Here is a 13,520-nt window from a genome sequence, read left to right as displayed (position 1 = left end):
GGATTGTCCAGTGAACGCATCTCAGTTTCTCGGAGAGCGTCAGACTATAACAGATTATCAGAAAGATAACGGTCTTATTCCGTCCTGCAACGAAAGGACATCAAAGGACATCTTTCCACTCGACGGAGAACCAACGAAGCTGCTCTCGCCGTAAGGGACCCTCGCCGCCATCAGACGCCTCTGCACCAGGACGGACAGAAGATCTGCTCCATCGCCGGACTCTTTTCCTTTCACCAATCGCGGACAAAGCGATTCACAAGTGAGGCTTAATTAGGTCTGGGCAGAATTAGCTTTAGAGAGTGTTTTTTAACAATTGTTGATCAAAGCAGAAACTGTAATTTTTATCTTTGTTGGACCGCTGCGTCCTGAGTTTGAACTGTTTAAAACTCTTGTTGTTTCGGACCGCTGCGTCCTATATGTGTTTAGCGTAACAGCGTTATAACCGGGTATTACTCTCCTGATCAGAAAGGCCAGTGTAAGCCGTATTAACCTGAATTCGGCAATTGGTTTGTTTCTGTGAATGAAGGGAATTACTCCGAGTTGTGGCGCGGGAGTCGGACTGTGATCCGGCCTCTTCAGGCACGCATTTCTCTTTTATTCTCTTTTATTTCCCCTTCTACGAACATACACACACACATATTCCCGTGTAAACGTACATCAACTCCACCACCGCGCCATTACGCACAGAGATCTATACACTCGCGGCTATCCAGACGCCTCAGAGACACAGATTGCGTAGGGCCGAACTCAGTCTCTTTTAGACCTTAAGGCCACATTTAGGCCTTTGTTAGGTGTGTGCCATCGGAAGGGCGACCACGTGGGACGAAGTAATCTTCCCCCCCTTCTCTCTCCCTTTCATCCACACGCGCACACACCCAGGTCTTTGTTAGGTTTGCGCCATCGTGAACGACCACGAGGGTACGAATCCATCTTCCCCCCCCTTTCTTCTTCCCCCTCTCTCTCTCTCTCTCTCTCTCTCTCTCTCTCTCTCTCACACACACACACATACACACACACACACACACACCAACATTCACACCCCTTCCACAAGCCTTTGCTTGATAATGTTTGTTGCTTAGATTAGTTTATAATAGTTATTTGTTTAATTAAGTTCATTGATTTTGGATTGATGTTGCTTTGTTTAAATAAATTCTGTTATAATTTAAGAGAGCAGTTGTTTGTGGTTTCTGGTGTATTTACATTGTGATATAAGCTGGGTGCGAAGGCTTTGTGTACGGATTTCACGCCTTCAATTTATTAAACATAGTTATTCATTATTAATAATATTAGTAATTAAATAACTAATTTGAGACTGATTTGAGTGATATTTTGGTTATATTTACCTGATTACAGGTTGGTGCCCAAAACAAGATTAAACATAGTTTAATGATATTTTATTTATATTATTAATAATTAAGTATAATTATTAAAGAATATAACCAAAGTTGACTTGATACAACCCCAACACATTTGAAACAACACTCAAACACAACACAACACTCAAGATACAAACATTTGACACAACACTCAAACACAACACAACACTCAAGATACAAACATTTGAAACAACACTCAAACACAACACAACACTCAAGATACAAACATTTGAAACAACACTCAAACGCCAAGCAAATGCCCAGAGGCCCTAAACGTGCTTTGGTCGAGGATTCAGCTCCACATTAAATTTTAGGATTGATTGGTGAACAAAAGAGTGTTTCAGTCTGACCTTATCAAAACGTGGGACCCTGTATCTCCGGTTTGATGGTAACAGTTCATACTCCGTGTTCAGGGCGTGGTCAGGGTCAGAGGCGATTCAGTTAGCCAGTCTTGAAATGCTTTTGTTGTAGGCCGATTCATACAGTCTTTGCATGGGTTGGCCTACAATCTTAGAGCAGATGTTCACCTGCTGGAGCAGTTTAGACTTCAGAGTGGTGGACAGACACATATACCATGAGGTGTTACAGGACTGTAGGACACTTAGAATCACAGAGGTAACGAACAAAAGAAGAATCTGTCGACTCGCCCCAAAAGATCTCAGACGGCGGAGGAAATACATTCTTTGTTTTGTCTTTTTACAGATGTAGTCGATGTGATCTTCCTAGGACAACAGATGGTCGATCATTATACCCAGATATTTATAAGATGACACTTGCTTGATTTTTTCATCATGAATGAGAATAGGAGCTTTATGAGCATCAGACGGTGAACCAAATACAATTTCCTCTGTTTTCTTTGCCTTGATCTCTAGAGCGTGTTTATCACTCCACATAACCATTTTGTTCACAGCATGTTGGTGCAGTCCAGGGTTGTTAGAGTTACTTAGACTTAGACTTAGACTTGTACTTTACAGTGCAGATAAGAACGAAATTTCGTTGCATTTGGCTCGTTGTAGTGCAGGATAAAAACAGCAGCATGTATTTACATATCAAAATAAAAATAAGGTGCAGATATAAATAGATATAAAAAGAAAAACTATGAGTAAAAATACTATACAGATAAATATATTGCACGTTATATTGTGTTTTACAGTCCAGTGAGGTAGTCCTGTGTGGGGGTTTGAGGGGGAATGGAGGGATTATTTTTTCCTGTTCAAAAGTCTTATGGCCTGTGGGAAGAAGCTGTTACAGAACCTGGAAGTTCTGCTTCGGAGGCTGCGGAACCTCTTTCCAGAGTCCAGCAGTGAAAACAGTCCTTGGTGGGGGTGGGAGGTGTCTCTGCTGATTTTCTGAGCCCTGGTCAGACAGCGGATCTTTGCGATCTCCTGGATGGGAGGAAGTGGAGTCTGAATGATCTTTTCCGCCGTCCTCACCACTCTCTGCAGGGACTTCCAGTCGGAGGCACTGCAGGCTCCGGACCAGACAGAGAAGCAGTTTGTTATGATGCTCTCTATAGTGCCTCTGTAGAAGGTGGTGAGAATAGGAGGAGGGAGGTGTGCTCTCTACATCCGACGCAGAAAGTGCATGCGCTGCTGCGCTTTTTTCACAAGAGCGCCGGTGTGAAGGGACCAGGTCAGAGTGTCTGTTATCTGCACCCCCAGGAACTTTGTGCTGCTAACTCTCTCCACTGCTGTGCCATTGATGAGGAGTGGTGTGTGGCTGGGCTGGCGCCTCCTGAAGTCGACGATGATCTCTTGGGTTTTATCGACGTTCAGGGTCAGGTTGTTGGTTCTGCACCAGTCAACCAGATGTTTCACCTCCTCTCTGTAGTCCATGTCGTTGTTGTCACGGATGAGGCCCACTACTGTTGTGTCGTCTGCAAACTTCACGATGTGGTTAGTAGTGGACCTGGCGCAGCAGTCATGGGTCATCAGGGTGAACAGCAGCAGACTCAGGACGCAGCCCTGAGGGGAGCCGGTGCTCAGGGAGATGACACTGGAGGTGTTGTTGCCCACCCGCACAGACTGGGGTCTGTTTGTGAGGAAGTCAAGCAGCCAGTTACATAGGGGGGTGCTGAAACCAAGGGGGGCCAGTTTGCTCACCAGATGCTGCGGGATGATTGTATTGAACGCTGAGCTGAAGTCCAGAAACAACATCCGCACATGTGTGTCCTTCTCTTCCAGATGTTGTAAGCCCAGGTGGAGTGCAGAGGAGATGGCATCCTCTGTGGAGCGGTTTGGGCGGTAAGCAAACTGGTACGGGTCGAATGTGGAGGGAAGTCTGGAGACAATGTGGTCCTTTACCAGCCTCTCAAAGCACTTCATCATGATGGGGGTTAGTGCTACAGGGCGGTAATCATTGAGCGAGGAGATTGTGGATTGTTTAGGCACTGGTATAATTGTAGCAGTCTTTAAACATGAAGGTATCACAGCCTGGATCAGCGAGGTGTTGAAGATGTCTGTGAGAACCCCAGCCAGCTGGTCAGCACATTCCTTAAGTACCCGTCCCGGTATGTCGTCAGGGCCCGCTGCTTTCCGGGTGTTCACTCTCCTCAGGGTTCTCCGGACATCAGCTGCGTCCAGGCTGATTGGCTGCTCATCGGAGTGAGGAATAGATTTCCTCGCTGGAGTGGTGTTGAGTGCCTCAAACCTCGCAAAGTAAGTTGATGTTGTTGTCACAGGGGGGAGGAGTAGCTTTATAGTCTGTGATGACTTGTATGCCCTGCCACATTCGTCTGGTGTTCGTGGGGTCCTCGAAGAAGTCCTGCACTTTCTGACTGTGAGCACGCTTTGCAACCTTTATGGCACGGTTCAGGTTGAAAATCAGAGAAATCAGAGAAATCAGAGCTGTATCTTCAGAGTACTTCAGAGTGTACTGATTTTGTGTATCAGACCGACAGTCATCTGTATAAAAAGGGAAAAGCACAGCTGAGCTCACACAACCCTGGGGAGCGCCAACATTAGTTGTGATAGCAGATGAAAGGGTGTTATTCACCTTCACAAACTGGATTCTGTTAGTGAGAAAAGAAGCATACCAAAGAGTCAAGTAGGGGTTAAGTTTGTGTTGAATCATTTTTGATACGAAGATGTCTGCTTTTATTGTGTTAAATACTGATGAAAAGTCTAGAAAGAGGGCTCTTCAAATGTATTTGGCTTATCTAAATGTTTGGTGATGATATGGGCCAGAGTGGCAACAGCATCCTCTGTTCCACATCCTTGCTTATAAGCAAATTGGTATGGATCAAGTGTGTGATTTGTTTTGCTAACAAGATGTTTGAGCAGTATTCTTTCTAGAGATTTCATGATCACTGAGGTAAGAGCTATTGGTCTGAAGTCTTTATGATCCCTTGGACATGGAATCTTAGGTAAAGGTTTTATGTACAAAGTTTTCCATGACATAGGGACCTCGTGTGTCAACTGAAGACTGAAAAATTGGTTGCCATACTGGAGCCAACTCAGCTGCAAAGTTTTTTTTGTAGAAAACCGCTACACTTATCAGGTCCCGCTGCTTTAATTTGATTAATTTAATTTTTTAATGTTCTATTTTAATATTTATTTTCTTTCCTCTGTCATGATGCTTTTGATGTCTTGTGTGAAGCACTTTGAATTGCCTTGTTGTTGAAATGTGCGATATAAATAAACTTGCCTTGCGTAAATACACACAAATAGATAAAACTTAACTCCTTGTCAGGGAGACGCACACAAAGGAACCACGAGGATGCAAACAATACCACTCTGGAAACTTGTAACCAGTCTATACATCTAACTTGGTCCAGGAGAAAGGCCAGAAAGAACGATTCCACTGAGAAGCCATTATAAAAGAGGGAGGAGCTAACGCTAAACACAATATAACTGGAGACTGCTACGATGGATTGCTCCTGGACCAATGAACACTAAGCACTAATAAAACACAGAATTAAAGGGAAAGCAACACAAAATGTGATACCCAAAGACAGTTTTCTACTCTTTTTTTCCCTCCAGTTTAACAGACATGAACCCTCTTTTGTGTTTTCCTGCAGGAAGCAGCCATGGCCAACCTCGCCGCATCAGAAGCCGCCACATTCTGCTCTCATCAGGTAAGAAGAATCGACCACGCAGACGGTTAAGCGTGCAGAAAGAGACGGGACGTTTTTAACTTTTGGTGTGTTTTGCACTTTTCCATCAGGCGATCCAGGTTCTGGGTGGGATGGGCTACGTGTCAGACATGCCCGCTGAGAGGCACTACCGCGACGCTCGCATCACAGAGATCTACGAGGGCACGAGTGAGATCCAGAGGCTGGTGATCGCCGGCCAGATCCTGAAGGAATACCAAGCATAGACGCCGCACGCCACAATATGGACGAGTAATAATCACGCACACTGGGACATCACCTCATTCATTCAGATTTAAAAGGAGCCGCGTTGATCGGGTGAGACCTCATTTGAGTTTCACTTGATTGTGCGTGCCCGTTACCTCCGCCGTCTCATGTGTCGATGAACTACAGGAGAGGCCACGCCCTGTCTCTGCTGCCGTCAGAGGATATCAGTGATCTGGAGGGTTAAAGGGTCAGTTCACCTCAAAATAAAAAAATAAGTTTTCTCTCATTGCTCTGGAGGAGCTGCACAGGTAGGTCGTTTAGGCCCCGTGTCCACATGGCGTTTCTTTCTCTGGTAAGAAAAGCGCCGACTGTGCGCTCGGGAGCGTTAGCGTGAAGCGTTTGTGCGCTGAGAAGAAAAGCGCTAAAAATACGTCCCTCCTGTTTCTATGACAACAGTCTGTTGACAACGGGCGCTGTATGACCGACACTGTAAGCGGCAAAACTACGGGGAATATTTAACGTTTGGAAAAGAGCGCCGGTGATTCCAACAGCGCCTTCCTGAAAAGTTGAGTGATTTTCAATTTGACGGAAGGAGCGGGTGGAGCGCTCAGAAAAAAGACGCTGTCGTTTGATTTTTCTCAAGGCGGCCGCTTTCTCCTGAGAATGATCTCAGACGCTGGTGCTAAGAAAAAAAAAAAACACCAAGTGGACACGGGGCCTTCGATGTCATTTTATAACACATCTCTGCAAAGAACTTTAAAAAGCAACTCATAAAAACGTCCCCTGTCGACCTTATTTTACTGACTGACATGTTGAGTAATTTCATGTGAATGTGAAGAGCTGCAGATTAAAGCGTCACTTTCCCGTTGTGGTTATATCCATAACTTTAGAGTGCTCGCCTTTTAAATAAAACACATAGAAATGTTGTGGTTTGTAAAGAAAAGCTTGTGTACTGACCCTTTAAGATCAGTCTGCCTACATGAGGAAAAACACCTTCTTCTTCTTTTTTTCTTGCATTTTTCAGTTTGGCCAGCAGAGGGCGACGGCATGCTTTCATATGTGTTGACCGACTTTTTCCTGCCTCATAGGTTCATGAATGAGTGGAAATCAAAGCCAGAATGTGCAGATGAAAAAAAAAACCCTCCTTCAATCTGGAAGTGAACAAACATGTGATCACTTTATGAAACGGTTTGAAACACTTCACGTCTGTTTTCTTTGTTTTTCATCTCAGACTTCTTGTGCCTCGGTAACGTGTACATATTTTACTGTAATTTATAGTGTGATGATTAAAACATAATTACAGCTCAGAGGAGTGATGGATTTTATTTTAACATTTAGAATTTAAAGAGGTGAAAGAACATGTTGGACTGAAGTTAAAGGTCCAATCAGTGACAGCCCCCTCCCCTCTGTGCTCCCTCTTAAGCCACGCCCCCTCACTTACATGCACGAGCGCCGTCCCTCCAGAAGTGGACCTCAGCTCATCTCTGTCATTGTGTAGAAACTACGTCGTCTCATGTCTCATTCAGCGGTCAGTAAACTCACAGTTTAAACTCCTAAAGTCATCGGTGACGCTCTTTGAGTGTGAGCTAGAGCAGGTAAGAGGTAGAGAGCGAGCAGGGAGACAGGGAGGCGTCTGATTGGTTCATCAGATTGGTACCTCGTGGCAGACATTGGTCAAAGTTTTTACAGACTTACAAACTGATACAGATGATGGATTTACTTTGTTCCTTTTTCAGAGAACATGAGTTATTAATTTCTGTCAGGACCTAAAGACAATTTACACCAGAATCTGAAGAAGTGGATCTGGAGGAAATGACCAACCCTGACTTTAAATAACGTCTTAATGCAGCACGTTAAATAAACCTTAAAGGTGGAGTCAGGAGCATCACGTTCTATAATTTAATCTTTGAACATATCAAGTCAAACTTCCCCTTCAGGACTTTTTCTTCTTCCTGTCCGACCTGACGGACGAGTCGGAGACGACACCGATCGTCTTGATCTGAAACTTTCAGACGTCACAGCTTTAGACTGGAGTTAAAGAAACACCTGAATGAATCAGAATAACTTTATAATTACTGACAGAGACAAACTCCTCCTCTCAGGAGAGACACTCCTCCATGATGACATTTACAAGATCAATAAAACACAACAGCAGATAGAAAGAGGGATTCAGATCAAGTGTAGAAACTTTACTGATCCCGAGGGAAATTCAAAGTATCCAGTATCAGGTTACAAAGACGTACATGACATGAAACATTTGTGACAAATTAACCACAAAACCAACGCCCCCCCCCCCATACATATATATTAACCTGAAGAAAAGATTTAAAGAATCCCCCTAGATGAAACAAACTTAAACTGTGCAATTAAAAATACAAAAAAAGAAAGAAAGTCGTAGCGACTATATGACATATGAATGAAATGATAAAAGGAATAAGTGATAATAAAAGAAAAAGTAAACATATGAAGTAAATTATAAATTGATTAAATGATAATAAAAGAAAAAGAACATATACGATAAAAACAAATTCAACAATTGCATAACTCTTTCTGATCTCTCAACAACTGTGGAGTGATTTCAGATCACCGTGTGCAGATTATAATCTCTCCCTGCAGGGTAATAACTCCAGCACACAGAGATACAGACGATGATGCCTTCAGGGACTCCTCAGAGTTCAAGTGAAAAAGAGACGACAGTTAACCAGTTAACACGCTGAGCAGATTATATTTAAAGACACTCCAACAAACCGACCAATCAGGATCATCTTCATCATCATCATCTTCCTCATCATTATCATCATCATCACATCATCATCATATCTTCATCATCATCATCATCATCATCATCATCATCATCATCATATCTTCATCATCATCATCATCATATCTTCATCATCATCATCATCTTCATCATCACATCTTCATCATAATCATCATCATCACATCATCATCATCATCATCATCACATCTTCATCATCATCTTCATCACATCATCATCATCATCACATCTTCATCATCATCATCATATCTTCATCATCATCATCATCATATCTTCATCATCATCATCATCATCATCATCATCACATCTTCATCATCATCTTCATCATCACATCTTCATCATCATCATCATCATCACATCTTCATCATCATCATCATCATCACATCATCATCATCATCATCATCATCACATCTTCATCATCATCTTCATCATCACATCATCATCATCATCACATCTTCATCATCATTATCATCTTCATCATCATCATCTTCACCATCATCTTCACCATCATCATCATCATCATCACATCATCATCATCATCATCATCACATCTTCATCATCATCACATCTTCATCATCACATCATCATCATCATCACATCTTCATCATCATTATCATCTTCATCATCATCATCTTCACCATCATCTTCACCATCATCACATCATCATCACATCTTCATCATCATCATCATCATCACATCTTCATCATCATCACATCTTCATCATCATCTTCATCATCATCATCATCATCATCATCTTCATCATGTATTAGATCTTCTCTGGTAAAATCTTCAGTGGGAGTTTATCCACAGTGTTAATGAATGGAAACATCCTCTCAGTGTGTGTGTGTGTGTGTGTGTGTGTGTGTGTGTATGTGTGTGAAGGTGTGTATGTGTGTGTTAGTATCAGGATCAGAGAACGACAGCTCTCCTCTGTTACAGTCCAGATTCACTCTGATCCTCTGAAGCTTCTTCTTCACTGAGAGAACAGTGTCTGGATGTGGTGGGGAGCATGCTGCGTATTTACCATCATAGAACCCTATGACCCATAAACCAGACAGTATGTATCCCTTCCTCTTGTCAGACTCTGCTAACACTCCCAGTCCCCAGAGTGTACTGTCTCCAACCTGGACGTCCCAGCTGTGAGTCCCTGAGTTAAAGCCCTCAGAGCCCAGGACAGACCAGTGATCAAACCTCTCTGGATTATCAGGAAGCTGCTGTCTCTCTCCTCGTGTCACACAGGTCAGATCTTCAGACAGGATGAGTTCTGGATTAGCAGTGTTTGGGTCCAGAATGATCGGACTGTAGGAGACCATGTCCTTCATCTTGTTCCAGATGTTGAAGCTCAGGTTGCCCAGGTGTTTGGCCTGGTCTATCAGAGCTCCTGAGGGCAGCTGTGGATCCTCCAGCAGGGGGCGCTGCTGGACTCTTTCCACTGCAGCCTTGTAGTTTTTCAGGAATGAGACGTCTTCAGCTCTCAGCTCGTCCTCTGTGTCTCTGACTGTGTGTGAAAGAGCTGCTATCTCTCTGCTCAGAGCCTCCATCTCCTCCTTCATCCTCTGACTCTTCTGCTCCTCTTCCTCCCTCAGTGCACACAGCCTGGCCTCCTCTTCCTCTTCTAGAAACTGGTGAAGCTTCTTAAACTGCTCCTTAATCTGCCTCTCTGTGTGTCGGGCCTGGACCTGAATGTGTTCTGCTGTTTGATCAAACTTCACTTTAACTTCTTTAAAAACATTTAACTTCTTCTTTACCGGCTCCAGAGTTTCCTGAAGTTTCTTCTTGTGTAGTCCAGCAGCTTCATCGATGGGTCTGAATCTGTGCTCAGAGTGTTTTTCTGAATCTCTGCAGACGACACACACCGGTTCCTGATGGTCCAGACAGAAGAGTTTGAGTTTCTCAGAGTGCAGACTGCAGAGATCCTCTGAAGCTCTCTGATCTCTCTCCTGCACAAAACTCTCACTCAGGTTCTTTAAAGCAAAGGCAGGAGGTAAGAAATCCTTTGAGTTTCTCCTCTTACAGAGTGGACACTCCTGGTTCTCCTTCTCCTTCCAGCAGTTCTTCACACACTCTCTACAGAAGCTGTGGCTGCAGGACAGCATCACTGGATCTTTAAAGATGTCGAGGCAGATTGGACAGCTCAGATCTTCTTCAAACTTGGACGCCATTTTATCTCAGAGTCAAAACACGCAGCAGAAAAAAACAGGAAGCCACTCCCCGTCCCTGAGAGTTACTTTCACTTTGAAACTCTCGTTCAGTTTGTGGATTCAGCAGCAGGTTGAAGTGTTGGTATTCCCAGTATCCCAGTATAACAAGTACTCCCAGTATCCCCTCCTCCTCCTCCTGTCCTCTCTCAGTGGAAGTCGTGCTGGTTTGTGTCTGCAGGTCGGTCCGTCTGTCAGCGTGTGTGTGTCTCTTCAGGGTGAGGCAGAATAACAGCCTGTTTCCTGGTTTGCCTCAGGTGAATCAGGTGAGGGGGCGGAGCTTCTTCAGAGCAGGAACACAGAGAACAGTCTCATTTCACTAAAGGTGAACTTCAAATGTCTGCAGCCTCACCGGAGATGAAGAATGATTTTTAATCATGTAAGAGTATTTAGACCATGGAAAGCAGTGTTTCCCCTAGGTGTAGAGCTCTGCAGGGGGGGGGGTAGTTAAAGGAATAATGGTGTTCATGTGTTTCTTTTAATGACAGAAGTCAATGTAACAACTGAACAATTATTTCAACTTGTAACAGTCTTAGTTTTTGTGCCTGCAACTCCTGTTTCTGAGTGCACCTGAATGCATCTCTCATTGTCTGAGCACTCCTGAATGCAGCATGAGTAACAGCAGAGAGAGAGAGACATGCCCAGAAAAGTCTGAAGTCAACTAAGCAGACTACTTTATTTTCTGATGCTTCTTAAGGACTTTTTATTATTGTGTGTGTGTGTGTGTGTGTGTGTGTGTGTGTGTGTGTGTGTGTGTGTGTGTGTGGGGAAAGTGTCATGGATCAGCTGACTGAGCAGACAAACGTGACAGTCTTTTTCTTTTCTTTTTTTAACAACTTCATTGTAAACACAGACAATGTTACAAAGTTAGATTAAGGAACAAAGGAACATGCCAGGGGTTGACAAAGACTAAGACAAGTAAAAACATAGGGAAGGGTAGAAATGGAAGGGTCATCAGTTTACACAATTAAAATAAATACAATATTCAAGAGTCTTCAGGGCCTTGGGGTTCTCAGAGTGCTGGATGGTTTTCATGTACTGCTGCAGCTCATTAAAATAATGTTTGAAAATAGGTTTTCTGTTTGCAAATTTACTTTTATGGATATGAAATTTAGCCAAAATGATAAAAAGATTAATAATATGGTACTGTTTTAGTTCCAGACAAACGTGACAGTCGTCTCTAGCATTGTCGTGACCAATGACGTGTTGAACCTACGCCCGCACGCCGCTTCGTCTTAACCTGTAAAAACTAACTTCCACGCTAAAATAAAAATGTAAAAAGTGGGAGAAAGTAGAAATTCCCAGCTTTCCAGTGGTACCACAAATGTGTCATTCAGACGGCTCCACAGTACGATCGCGTTGTGCAGCACATTTAAACCATCAGGTTATTAAAACTGTTAAAGTTTCTCATAGTTTCTGCAGAGTGTTGGGCATACAGCTCCCATCTGCTCACAGCTTCTATATCACTGTGCACATGCTGAAGTGTTTGTGAGAGGTTTGTTTTGAGCAGCGTTGAGTGAGTTTGTTTTACCTAAACACACACGGTGGTGTGTAATGAAAGTAACGTAGGCTAACAGAGGGATTTGTGACAGAAAACAACATCAATTGAGTCCCGGTCCTGGTCTTGCTGACTTTATGAGCAGAGTCAGCTGGTCCTGCAGGCTCAGACCACAGTGCTCCGCTGCAGGCTGAAACGACTTGACTCGGTGTCTCTTTAACCGACCGCAGCTCAGGTTAGCATCTTCATCACAGGTAAAGGTGTGTTTAAAGTGATGCCTCGCTGTCTTAAGTCCAGGATAACTAAAAGAAGGGGGCTGTGGCGGTGACTCAGGATAAAGTGAGCGGCTGGAAACACAGTAGAGTCCCGACACAGCGTCATCGAGAATCACCTCCGCTAAAGCTGCGTGATAAACACTTTCTACTTCCGACAAGTTCTTCAAAATAAAAGTCCCCGGCCTATCTGAAGTTGTAGTGCTTTTAATGTGAAACATCCATATCAGGAAATGGGGTGTTTACAGCAGAAGCAACTTAACACAACTTGTCTGAAATAAAAAGGACAGAAACAAAACTTAACCTGAACAAAGCTCACAGCTAAAGACTACAACGTCCTGAGAAGAGAACACACAGAGACTTAAAAACATCTTTCTCTCTTATAATAAACTAAACACACAGAGACTTAAAAACATCTTTCTCTCTTATAATAAACTAAACACACAGAGACTTAAAAACATCTTTCTCTCTTATAATAAACTAAACACACAGAGACTTAAAAACATCTTTCTCTCTTATAATAAACTAAACACACAGAGACTTAAAAACATCTTTCTCTCTTATAATAAACTAAACACACAGAAACTTAAAAACATCTTTCTCTCTTATAATAAACTAAACACAGAGACTTAAAAACATCTTTCTCTAGTATAGAGTTTTTTTCCAATTGCTAAAACACAATTTTGCAAACTAGGCTGGTTTTATCAAAATACTTAACACAATTCACAAAACCACAAACTGCAAAATACCTCACATATCCTGAAAAATGAAGCACTGCAACCAAAACTACATATAGCATTATCAAAATCAAACTTTTGCACCAAATGGCACACACTTCATTCATATTACCAGATTTTTGTCTAACCAACTACACACTGTTGGGCATAATGAAAAGCACTCTCATCTTTAGTATGCTTTGCCATAATACTAAAATAGTTTGAAGTGTAGACAATTCTTCAGATTGTTCACATGCACCGAAATATTTGCAGATACACACACATGCTGTTGAAACATTTATTTTTTTATTTTTCACCAAACAAGTCAGTGCTACTGTAGCATGTGGGCTAATTGTGCATTTAAGTCAAATTTAAATTAGGAAG

At 42.8% G+C, this 13,520-nt stretch overlaps 1 pseudogene; it reads right to left on the bottom strand.

The window, feature by feature from the left end:
* Positions 1 to 7,724: 7,724 nt before the first annotated feature.
* LOC136183241 (E3 ubiquitin-protein ligase TRIM35-like) lies at positions 7,725 to 10,890 on the bottom strand (annotated as a pseudogene).
* Positions 10,891 to 13,520: the final 2,630 nt, after the last annotated feature.

This window comes from Labrus bergylta, chromosome 17 (genome assembly GCF_963930695.1).
Source record: "Labrus bergylta chromosome 17, fLabBer1.1, whole genome shotgun sequence".
In the NCBI taxonomy this organism is placed as follows: domain Eukaryota; kingdom Metazoa; phylum Chordata; class Actinopteri; order Labriformes; family Labridae; genus Labrus; species Labrus bergylta.
Note: the sequence above shows the minus strand (reverse complement) of the source record. Positions and strands in the feature narration are given on the sequence as shown.